The 12909-nt window shown below is 40.4% G+C and overlaps 1 protein-coding gene and 1 long non-coding RNA gene across 5 annotated transcripts in view; both read right to left on the minus strand.

Moving 5' to 3' along the window:
• DPP6 (dipeptidyl peptidase like 6) overlaps positions 1-12909 on the minus strand; it is an 807813-nt gene that overhangs the window by 605264 nt on the left and 189640 nt on the right. The window lies entirely within an intron of this gene.
• On the minus strand, positions 2727-8930 carry LOC140907800 (uncharacterized). Its single transcript, XR_012157627.2, has 3 exons — positions 8613-8930; positions 4827-4996; positions 2727-3176 (listed from the first exon to the last, which is right to left on the minus strand). It is a non-coding gene; the product is annotated as an uncharacterized LOC140907800 (long non-coding RNA).

The raw sequence follows: 12909 nt of genomic DNA on the forward strand, positions 1-12909 counted from the left end.
AAGAACAGGCCCCGGGGATGTTGCACCAGCCAAGGTTGCAAGCCACCCAGACACGCCGAACCCCAGCGAATGGCGCCGGAGAGGATCGGTATTAAATGGGGTTGGGGGGGGGCTGTCTGGGGGGGACGGACGGATCGCAGCTGTCAGTGCCTCCCCGGGATGGGCCGGCGTCTCCGAGGTCGCATTCCAGGAGAGCCACCGAGCGGAGCAGGCTGCAAACTGGGAAGCCTCATTCAAAACACGTTGCACTTCTGGGCAGGGAGGGCGGGCTCCTCTCCAGCTCTCTCTCCCTGTGGCTTTTCGGGAAGGAACTTGAAAAGGAGCAACAGACACCGGATCGCAGCCCGGGAGACAGGACCCAGCGGCCGGGAGCAGGGAAGTTTCTATGCCTGAAAACCTAGCTCGGCTCACAGCAAACTCCCAGGGGAAAGAAAGAAAAAAAAAAAAGCAGAAGGGGAGAGAGGACGAAAGCGTCGCCTGATGCCACTGGCTGCCGAGCCGGCGTCCAAGCTGCTTCCCCAGTTTCTGTGCGCTTTGATTTCTGGCTCCAGGCAATGAGCAGCGAATACGATCCCTCTGAAACTAGCTGGGGGGAGGGGAGGAAGCTTTCCAGCCCCCACCCCCACGCTCTTCACGATTTATTCTATTTTATTTAATCCAGTATATTGTGCCTCCTACTATCTTTGTATTAATTCATTTTGCTGCATTAAAACGTGCTTCAGCGCCCCTCTGTGGAAATCCACCCGAACTGTGCTCCGCGCCGGAGCAGCCGGCGATAAACAAATGGGAACTGTCGGATCAAAAGCTGTTTGGGCTGGGGGACGAAGAAGACTGCGGGGGAGGGGGTCCTCTCTGTCATCACCCTCACCTCTCTTCAGTTACAGGGCAAAACAAAACGACCTGCGCTTTGTGCGGTGTTAATTTCAAGGCTAAATGGGACCACTAATTAATGCACTTCTACAGCTAATGGAGGAGAAAATGTGCACACGATTAGAGTGGGCACGGGGGGGGGGGGTCTGCAATTGGTGTCCAGTGTGAATACTTCGGCAGAGAGGGTTGCAATGCCTCTTCTCTGAGCATCAGGCTCCTGGGTTTCCATAGCAACAGATGCTTAGGTTTTAAAGTCGGAGGCCAAGGAGAGAGAAAAGGAGTCAGAGTTGCAATCTCCTTCCCTTCCTCTAGCAGAAGTCTTCTTCGTCCCTTTGATACCCAAGTTAACCAACCACTATGGGAATTACCCCCTTTTAGACCAGCAACACCCAACATACGCCATACCTGTCCATTCCTACATACAGATCCCTCAAGCTGTTTAGAAAATCCTTTCCCTCGGTTATAGTTTAGGGAATGAAGCACATGGAGAAATCATTAATTTTTTAAACCCTTGGATCTTATTGAAACTTTTAGTTTGATTACAAAAATAACTTCATCATCCATATATCTTTTTAAACAATTTAAACCCTATAGTTTGAAGAAAAAATTAAGCAGTTGTGCAATTAACCTGCTTTTCTTCTATTAAAACACCAGTCTGATCATACATCACTTTATACCCAAACAATTTTCATGCATTATTTTTTTATGTCTTCAAAGTCAGGGATGGAAAGTCATAACATTTAGATGAAAAGGAACCCTTATCTCATCAGGATCGGGAAAAAACACATGCAGTGCTTCCTTCCTGACTGCACTTGAAAGAAAGAAATAATCATTTTGATCTTCAGAACTTAGATCCTGACATTTAATTAAAATTAGAAGGTGAACTCATGACTCTTAGAAGTAAAGGTCTTGGTATGCATTCTACCAACGCAACTTTCCATAGGTCAGCGGTCCATCTGATTGCTTCATGGTTCTGTCACCAGTGAGCTGAACATTAGTCCAGAGTCCTTGTCAGTTTCCTCATTTAAATCTCATCATGATCACAGGAAAATTGCATGAACAAGTCAGTGAATTCTCCTGGGATCTTATGACTAATTGGAACTATTAGCAACAAACAGCAACAAAAAAGGGTAACAACAAGAACCAAACTAAAAGGAAAAATAGTTTGTTTGTTTTTAAAAAAAACATGATGGGTATAAAGGAAGCATAAAAAAAAAGGCAAAAATAGCACAGAAACCATGAATGACTGTATAAAAGTGAGAAAAATAACTGATGACACAGAAAAAAGAAAACATCTCTGGTCTAATTCACAGTTTAAAAGGGAAAGATTAAGATCCCTGAGCAGCCCATATAATTTCAATAGCTTTCAAGTATTTTTTAAATTCTTGACAACTGAGATTTCATGTATTCAAATTTGGACTATACCCACACATACAGCGTATATGGTAATGTATATATATCTAGATACAAAACACTACATTAAAAGAGCATTCAGATTGCAAAGTCAGGTACTCAAAAGTTAGGAAATAGCAGAATTACGGCCCTGATCCTGCAACTTCTTGTGTGCAGGTGAATTTCTGTCCCCATGTGGAACCCCACTATCTTCAATGGGGCTCTATGAGGGCTGGGAAGTCCGCCTGTTCACAAGAAGTCTCAGGGTTCTGATCTAAATTGACCACGCAACCTAATTTAAGCTTCCTTGTGCATATACATTATGATTAGGCTTGGAAGGATTAGATTTTATCAGTAAATTTCAGTAAACATTGATTTCACTGTAAACACAAAAACAAACAAAAATATTTTCATAAATATTAATTGAAATTTACAGATAGGCAAAGTAAGGAAAAAATGCAGCTTGCAAACTTATTAGAGTTTAATTTATGGATATTTATTTGATATATTTTGACATGTGATGTTGACCATTTGTGGTTAATGTTTATAAAGCTTTAACTTTTTGAATCTCAATATCTATCATCATTAAATAATTGTTGTCTGACCTCCCATATTGTCTGACTCACCCCCTAGAAGTGTTCCTACTGTGAACATTTATATGGACAAAAAATATAAAAATGCTTAAAAATAAACATCAATATTATCCATCACAATTATTAAAAAACTAAAAACTGAACTCTACCAAGCCTAATTATGATATCTTGTCCATGTTGAAAAGCCAGGGACAGAGCCCAGCACTGCAGAGTCCCAATTCAATGTCTGAAACTGAGTGTTCCACTTTTCTTCTTTTAATTCTGTGCCTCATTCACTCTGTCCATCTGTGTACTGAATGACGTTGCTCTGTGTATGTGGTTCTGTAATGAAACAGTGCATCATAATACATATGCACCATGATGGCATAGACAACAGGATAGATCCTCCCCCCAAAAAGGAAAAAGCGCCAGTGTTTGAAATGTAACATCCAAGTGGCAATAAATAACTCCTGTACAGACATTGCACAAATGTGGTTTCATTGCAGAAAAAGAGCAAGTCAGCTTGGGGTGTTATTTTTGGTAAAGAAAGTAATTTGTATTGTGAAATAAATTTAGAAGTCAAACATAAATGCTTCCAAAAATACAAACACTAAGATCTGAGGTATTTAATTAAATTAATCTCCCTCTTAAAAAATCCTATCTTTCCCAAACATCCTGGGAACATAACTGAAGACAAGAATAAGACCCTTAAAAACAAATATGATTCCTCCCAAAACCTCCTGGTTGTCTAGTTTAGGATACAATATTGTACACACATAATACAAATTCCTAACTAGTAACATTTCCTTCCATATAAATATATTATTTTAACAAACAGAATTGCTACTTCAGAGAAAATATATTATGTTTTTAATGACATTTTAAAAGCTACAAGGGGATAGGCAATTCTTGATTTATTCCTAAGTGAAGCAAATGATCTGATCTAAGAGGAGAATACAGCTGAATCTCTCAGTGATAACAATCAGAATGTAACTAAATTTAACATTCTTGCACAAGGGAAAATACCCACCACTGTAGCATTTAACTTAAAAAAAGGGGAACTACGCAAAAATGAGGAAGATAGTTAAGTGGAAATTAAAAGGACAGACACAGAAGTGAAAAGCATGCAAACTGAATGGAAACTATTTAAAAACATAATAAACTCTAAATGTATCCCCCAAATTAAAACAAAAAACAAAAACAGTAAGAGGACCAAAAAAATGCCACCGTGGCTAATCAACCAAGTAAAAGAGGAGGTTAGAGACAAAAAGACTTCCTTTAAAAATTGGAAGTCAAATCCTAGTGAGGAAAATAGAAAGGAGCCTAAACACTGGCAAGTCGAGTGTAAAAATACAAATAAGTAGGCCTAAAAAGAATTTGAAGAGCAACTAGGAAAAGACGCAAAAACTAAACAACAACAAAAAAATTTAAGTATATCAGAAGCAGGAAGCTGGCAAAACAATCAGTGAGGCCACTGGATGATCGATGTGCTAAAGGAGCACCCCAGGAAGACTAGACCTTTGCAGAGAATCTAAATTAATTGTTTGCATTGGTCTTCACTGCAGAGGATGTGAGGTATATTCCCACACTGAGCTATTTTTTGTAGGTGACAAATCTCAGGAACTGTCCCAGATTGAGGAATCAATAGAGGTGGTTTTGGAACAAATTGATGAATTAAACAGTAATAAGCCACCAGAACCAGATGGTTCCAGAGGAACTCAGATATGAAATTGCAGAACTACTAACTGTGAAATGTAACTTATCACTTAAATCAGCCTCTGTACCAGATGACTGGAGGGTAATTAACGTAATGCCGATTTTTTTAAAAGGTTGCAGAGGTGATCCTGGCAATTACAGGCCAGCAAGCCTAACTTCCATAGCAGGCAAATTGGTTGAAACTATAGTAAAGAACAGAATAATCAGACACATAGTCAAACAAAATTTGTTGGGGAAAAGTCAACATGGCATTTGTAAAGGGAAATCATGCCTCACCAGTCCATTAGATTTCTTTGAGGGAGTCAACAAACATGTGGACAAGGTGATCCAGGTGACATAGTGTACTTGGACTGTCGGAAAGCCTTTGACCAAGTCCCACACCAAAGACTCTTAAGCAAAGTAAGCAGTCATGGAATAAGAGTGACTGTCTTCTCATGGATCAGTAACTGGTTAAAAAGATAGGAAACAAAGATTAGGAATAAATGGTCAGTTTTTATAGTGAAGAAAGGTAGATAGTAGGGTCCTCGAAAGGATCTGTACTGGGATTTGTGCTGTTCAACATATTCATCAATTATCTGGAAAAGGGTGTAAATAGTGAGATAGCAAAGTTTGCAGTCAATACAAAATTACTCAATATAGTTAAGTCCAAAACTGACTGAGAAGAGTTACAAACGGCTCTCACAAACTGGGTGACTGGGCAACAAAATAGCAGATGAAATTCAATGTTGATAAGTGCAAAGTAATGCACATTGGAAAATTTAATCCCAACTGTACATACAAAATGATGGGGTCTAAATTAACAGTTATCACTCAAGAAAGAGACTGTGGAGTCACAATGGATAGTACTCTGAAAACACCTGCTCAAAGTGCAGCAGCAGTCAAAAAAAAAAAAAAAAAGCAACAGTGTTAGGAACCAATAGGAAAATAATATATTTTAAGACAGAAAAATATCATAATGCCACTATATAAAGCCATGGTAAGCCCACACCTTGAATACTGCCTGCAGTTCTGGTCACTCCATCTAAAAAGATATATTAGAACTGGAAAAGGTACAAAGAAGGGCAACAAAAATTATTAGGGGTGTAGAACAGCTTCCATACAAGGAGAGACTAAAAAAATTGGGACTGTTCATCTTAGAAAGAGAAGACTAAAGGGAGACATAGAATCAGAGAATCAGAGCATATCAGGGTTGGAAGGGACCTCAGGAGGTCATCTAGTCCAACCCCCTGCTCAAAAGCAGGACCAATCCCCAACTAAATCATCCCAGCCAGGGCTTTGTCAAGCCTGACCTTAAAAACCTCTGAGGAAGGAGATTCCACCTCCTCCCTAGGTAACCCATTCCAGTGTTTCACCACCCTCCTAGTGAAAAAGTTTTTCCTAATATCCAACCTAAACCTCCCCCACTGCAACTTGAGACCATTACTCCTTGTTCTGTCATCTACTACCACTGACAACAGTCTAGAGCCATCCTCTTTGGAATCCCCTTTCAGGTAGTTGAAAGCAGCTATCAAATGCCCCCTCACTCTTTTCTTCTGCAGACTAAACAATCCCAGTTCCCTCAGCCTCTCCTCATAAGTCATGTGTTCCAGTCCCCTAATCATTTTTGTTGCCCTCTGCTGGATGTTTTCCAATTTTTCCACATCCTTCTTGAAGTGTGGGGCCCCAAACTGGACACAGTACTCCAGATGAGGCCTCACCAATGTCGAATAGAGGGGAACGATCACGTCCCTCAATCTGCTGGCAATGCCCCTACTTATATTCCAAAATGCCATTGGCCTTCTTGGCAACAATGGCACACCGTTGACTCATATCCAGCTTCTCGTCCGCTGTAGCCCCTAGGTCCTTTTCTGCAGAACTGCTGCCAAGCCATTCAGTCCCTAGTCTGTAGGGGTGCATGGGATTCTTCCATTCTAAGTGCAGGACTCTGCACTTGTCCTTGTTGAACCTCATCAGATTTCTTTTGGCCCAATCCTCTAATTTGTCTAGGTCCCTCTGTATCCTATCCCTCCCCTCCAGCGTATCTACCTCTCCTCCCAGTTTAGTGTCATCTGCAAACTTGCTGAGGGTGCAATCCACACCATCCTCCAGATCATTAATGAAGATATTGAACAAAATCAGCCCCAAGACTGATCCTTGGGGCACTCCACTTGATACCAGCTGCCAACTAGACATGGAGCCATTGATCACTACCCATTGAGCCCGACGATCTAGCCAGCTTTCTATCCACCTTATAGTCCATTCATCCAGCCCATACATCTTTAAATTCCTGGCAAGAATACTGTGGGAGACCATATCAAAAACTTTGCTAAAGTCAAGGAACAACACGTCCACTGCTTTCCCCTCATCCACAGAGCCAGTTATCTCATCATAGAAGACAATTAGATTAGTCAGGCATGACTTGCCCTTGGTGAATCCATACTTTCCTCTCCTCTAAATGCTTCAGAATTGATTCCTTGAGAACCTGCTCCATGATTTTTCTAGGGACTGAGGTCAGGCTGACTGGCCTGTAGTTCCCAGGATCCTCCTTCTTCCCTTTTTTAAAGATGGGCACTACATTAGCCTTTTTCCAGTCATCCGGAACCTCCCCCAATCACCATGAGTTTTCCAAGATAAGGGCCAATGGCTCTGCAATCACATCCATCAATTCCTTTAGCACTCTTGGATGCCGCGCATCCGGCCCCATGGACTTGTGCTCATCCAGCTTTTCCAAATAGTCCCGAACCACTTCTTTCTCCACAGAGGGCTGGTCACCTCTTCCCCATGCTGTGCTGCCCAGTGCAGTAGTCTGGGAGCTGACCTTGTTCGTGAAGATAGAGGCAAAAAAAAGTATTGAGTACATTAGCTTTTTCCACATCCTCTGTCACTAGGTTGCCTCTATCATTCAGTAAGGGGCCCACACTTTCCTTGACTTTCTTCTTGTTGCTAACATACCTGAAGAAACCCTTCTTGTTACTCTTAACATCTCTTGCTAGCTGCAACTCCAAGTGTGATTTGGCCTTCCTGATTTCACTCCTGCATGCCCGAGCAATATTTTTATACTCTTCCCTGGTCATTTGTCCAATCTTCCACTTCTTGTAAGCTTCTCTTTTGCGCTGAAGATCAGCAAGGATTTCACTGTTAAGCCAAGCTGGTCGCCTGCCATATATACTATTCTTTCTACACGTTGGGATGGTTTGTCTCTCTAACCTCAATAAGGATTCTTTAAAATACAGCCAGTTCTCCTGGATTCCTTTCTCCCTCATGTTATTCTCCCAGAGGATCCTGCCCATCAGTTCCCTGAGGTTGTCAAAGTCTGCTTTTCTGAAGTCCAGGGTCCATATTCTGCTGCTCTCCTTTCTTCCCTGTGTCAGGATACTGAACTCAACCATCTCATGGTCACTGCCTCCCAGGTTCCCATCCACTTTTGCTTGCCCTGCTAATTCTTCCCCTAGTTGGTTCCTCCAGCACTTGCACCAGGAAATTGTCCCCTACACTTTCCAAAAACTTCTTGGATTGTCTGTGCACCGCTGTATTGCTCTCCCAGCAGATATCAGGGTGATTGAAGTCTCCCATGAGAACCAGAGCCTGTGATCTAGTAACTTCCGTGAGTTGCCAGAAGAAAGCCTTGTCCACCTCATCCCCCTCGTCCAGTGGTCTATAGCAGTCTCCCACCACGACATCACCTTTGTTGCTCACACTTCTAAACTTAATCCAGAGACTCTCAGGTTTTAAGGCAGTTCCATACCGGAGCTCTGAGCAGTCATACTGCTCTCTTACATACAATGCAACTCCCCCATCTTTTCTGCCCTGCCTGTCCTTCCTGAACAGTTTATATCCATCCATGACAGTACTTCAGTCATGTGAGTTATCCCACCAAGTCTCTGTTATTTCAATCACATCATTATTCCTTGACTGTGCCAGGACTTCCAGTTCTCCCTGCTTGTTTCCCAGGCTTCTTGCATTTGTGTATTGGCACTTAAGATAACTTGCTGTTTGTCCTGCTTTCTTAGTATGAGGCAGGAGCCCTCCCCTCTCGCACTCTCCTGCTCGTGCTTCCTCCTGGTATCCCACGTCCCCCCTTACCTTAAGGCTTTGGTCTCCTTCCCCTGGTGAACCTAGTTTAAAGCCCTCCTCACTAGGTTATCCAGCCTGCTTGCGAAGATGCTCTTCCCTCTCTTCGTTAGGTGGAGCCCATCTCTGCCTAGCACTCCTCCTTCTTGGAACACCATCCCATGGTCAAAGAATCCAAAGCATTCTCTCCGACACCACCTGCGCAGCCATTCGTTGACTTCCACAATTCGACAGTCTCTACCCAGGCCTTTTCTGTCCACGGGGAAGATGGACGAGAACACCACTTGCACCTCAAACTCCTTTATCCTTCTTCCCAGAGCCACGTGATAGAGGTCTATACAGTCAGGAATGGTGTGAAGAAAAAGTATTATTTACCTCTTCACATAACACAAGAACCAGGGATCACTTAATGGAATTAATAAGCAGAATGTTTAAAACAAATATAGGGAAGTACTTCTTCAAAGAACACAGTCAACCTGTGGAACACATTGCCAGGAGATATTGTGAAAGCAAAAAGTATAACTGGATTCAAAAAATAATTAGATAAGTTCATGGAGGCTAGGCCCATCAGTGGTGATTAGTCAGGGTGGTCAAGGATGCAAACCCATGTTCTGGGTGTCCCTAAACCTCTGAGTGCCAGAAGGTAGGAGTGGACAAGACGGGATGGATCATTCAATAATTCCCCAGTTCTATTTATTCCCTCTGAAGCATCTGGTGCTGGCCACTGTCTGAAGACTGGATACCAGGCTAGAGAGATCACTGGTCTGGCCGCTCTTATGTAAAGGTAGGACAATATTCCTTCTTTATGTTCTTCTTGCTCTGCAAATGATTTAATACCCACATTTGAGTCCTATCAATATTAGGCCATCAGAAATTAGGTTGGGAGTGACTGCCTTTAGGGCTAAATATAGGACATCTTTTTTGTGTAAGACTTCTCGGAATGGCATTTTCAGAAAAAGGGCTTAGTATTGTTTCTCTTCTTTTAGTATTAAATATTACTATTATTCATCATGGTGACTAAGTTTTAGGATTGCAAAAAGAGTTCTTCATGTTCCACCTTCATATCTTGTTGTTAGAAAATTTATGCCTCTATTTACTTTTGAACTTGACATCCAGACACTACAGCCAGCATTCGCTGTATGAAAATGAATAGAGCTAAACAAGCAGCTTCCTATTATTTTCATATGTTCACAGTCACAAGCAGTAAGAGACTATTTTTAAGGGGAAACATCAACTACAGTGCCTTTAAAATTGGGACTACTTGGAACTACTGATATTTCAAAATAGCAAAATATCCCTTTTTAACTAGTCATTTTAGAGATTTTTTTAGTCTGAACTAGGGCTGCTGATTAATCGCAGTTAATTCACGCGATTAACCCAAAAAAATAATCGTGATTAATCTCAGTTTTAATTGCATTATTAAACAATAGAATACCAATTGGAATTTATTAAATATTATTGGATGATTTTCTATGTTTTTAAATATATTGATTTCAATAACACAAAATACAAAGTCTACACTGCTCACTTTACCTTATTATTTTTATTACTAATATTTGAACTGTAAAATGATAAATAAAAGGAAGTATTTTTCAATTCACCTCATACAAGTACTGTAGGGCAATCTCTTTATTGTGAAAGTGCAACTTACAAATGTAGATTTTTTTTGTTACATAACTGCATTAAAAAAAAAACCATGTAAAACTTTAGAGCCTACAAATCACCTCAGTCCTACTTCTCATTCAGTCAATTGCTAAATGAAACAAGTTTGTTTACATTTACGGGAGATACTGCTGCCCACTTCTTATTTACAGTATTACCAGAAAGTGAAAATAGGCCTTCGCATGGCACTTTTGTAGCCGGCATTGCAAGATATTTACATGCCAGATACACTAAACATTTGTATTCCCCTTCATGCTTCAGCCACCATTCCAGAGGACATGCTTCCATCCTAATGGCGCTCGTTAACAAAATAATGCATTAATTAAATTTGTGACTGAACTCCTTGGGGGAGAACTGTATGTCTCCTGTTCTGTTTTGCCCACACTCTGCCATATGTTTCATGCTATAGTAGTTTTGGATGATGACTCAGCACATGTTCATTTTAAGAACACTTTCACTGCATATTTGACAAAACACAAAGAAGGTACCGATGTGAGATTTCTAAAAATAGTACAAAAAGAAAAGGAGTACTAGTGGCGCCTTAGAGACTAACCAATTTATTTGAGCATAAGCTTTCGTGAGCTACAGCATCCGATGAAGTGAGCTGTAGCTCACGAAAGCTTATGCTCAAATAAATTGGTTAGTCTCTAAGGTGCCACTAGTACTCCTTTTCTTTTTGCGAATACAGACTAACACGGCTGCTACTCTGAAACCTAAAAATAGTACAGCACTTGACCCAAGGTTTAAGAATCTGACGTGCCTTCCAAAATCTGAGAGGGAAGAGGTGTGGAGCATGCTTTCAGAAGTCTTAAAAGAGCAACACTTTGTTGTGGATACTGCAGAACCCAAAACACCAAAAAAGAAAATCAACCTTCTGCTGGTGGCATTTGACTCAGATGATGAAAATGAACATGTGTCGGTCCATTCTGCTTTGGATTGTTATTGAGTAGAACCCATCATCAGCATGGATGCATGTATTCTGAAATGGTGGTTGAAGCATGAAGGGACATATGAATGTTTAGTGCATCTGGCATGTACATATCTTGCAACGTCGGCTACAACAGTGCCATGAGAACACCTGTTCTCACTTTCAGGTGACATTGTGAACAAGAAGCGGGCAGCATTATCTCCTGCAAATGTAAACAAACATATTTGTCTGAGAGATTGGCTGAACAAGAAATAGGACTGAATGGACTTGTAGGCTCTAAAGTTTTACGTTGTTTTATTTTTGAATGCAGTTTTTTTATACATAATTCTACATTTGTAAGTTCAGCTTTCATGATAAAGAGATTACACTCCAGTACTTGTAATAGGTGAATTGAACAAAGCACTATTTCTTTTGTTTTTTACAGTACAAATATTTGTAATAAAAATAACTATACAGTAAGCACCATACACTTTGTATTCTGTACTATAATTGAAATAAATATATTTGAAAATGTAGACATCCAAAATATTTAAATAAATCATTTTATTATTGTTTAAAACTGCGATTAATCACTATTATTATTTTTAATCACACAATTGCGATTATTTTTTTAAATTGTGCAATTAATTGTGATTGATTTTTTTAAACGCTTGACAGCCCTAGTCTGAACACAAACAAAAGTATTGGAGATTTAAGCTATGGCTAGTATAGACTGCCTAGTCATAGTTTACTTAGTCTAATAAGTTTTATGCTTCTTGTGAATGGATTGTGTGAATAGGTTTTTTCTTTCTTTCCTCCTTGGAAGAAAAGAAAATATTTGTCATCACATTTTTTCTCTTGGAGCCCTAATATCCACCAAAATCTAGCCTTGTCCACCGACTAGACAGACATTAGCTTTAGTCTAGGCTATCACACTAGTTTTATAGCATGAGGCTAGCTGCTCTGCAAAAGTCTCATCAATAGTTCACTTGGTCATTAGAGGATTGTCTTCTAGTGTCATGAAACACCACAAAATTCATAGCTGTTCTTAACACAGGATCTCATTTACCTAGAGCTAACATCTCTGGCGGTATTTTTTTTAATTTAAATACCAACTTGCCAAGCATTAAACAGAATTTTTCCACTCCTATAAGAATTTGTTTTGCTCAGATAAAACTTTCAATTTATGAAATTTAATGGCCTCGGGCTTATGCCATCTATTTATTTGCGATTTTATGCCATCTAAGAAATACAAGAGCAAAATCTCTCTTTTCTGTGTCGAATGAGTACTCTGCACCAGGTTAACAATCTCCAGGGACATACTTTGTTCAGTTTTTTATCTAATAGCTGTGCTGGAAAGAGCAAAGAGGTGGCTGTTGGCTGACAGTATCAATGCCACTTAAACCCTATACCTAAAGTTTAGGGAAACACAGGATCCTGAATGAATGCCCAAAACTCACACTAATTCTGCTGAAGATTGTAGGGGGAATGCGCTGTCTGAGAGTAGCAAACAATACTCTTCAGCTTCACTTTGCATAGCATTTTTGGGGGCAAACTGCATCTCAAAACAATGTCAGAATTAAATAATTTTTTATATAGACAAGCAGCTGAGGACAGTGCTGATTCTGGGAGACAAATGGGAAGGACATAGGAAATATTTGTCCCAGGCCTCAAGGTTAACCAGACAACTAATAGTCCAGCTAATAGTTTTGATGGCTGCAAAGAAAACCTTCTAAGCCT

This window comes from Lepidochelys kempii, chromosome 2 (assembly GCF_965140285.1).
Source record: "Lepidochelys kempii isolate rLepKem1 chromosome 2, rLepKem1.hap1, whole genome shotgun sequence".
Classification (NCBI taxonomy): Eukaryota; Metazoa; Chordata; order Testudines; family Cheloniidae; genus Lepidochelys; species Lepidochelys kempii.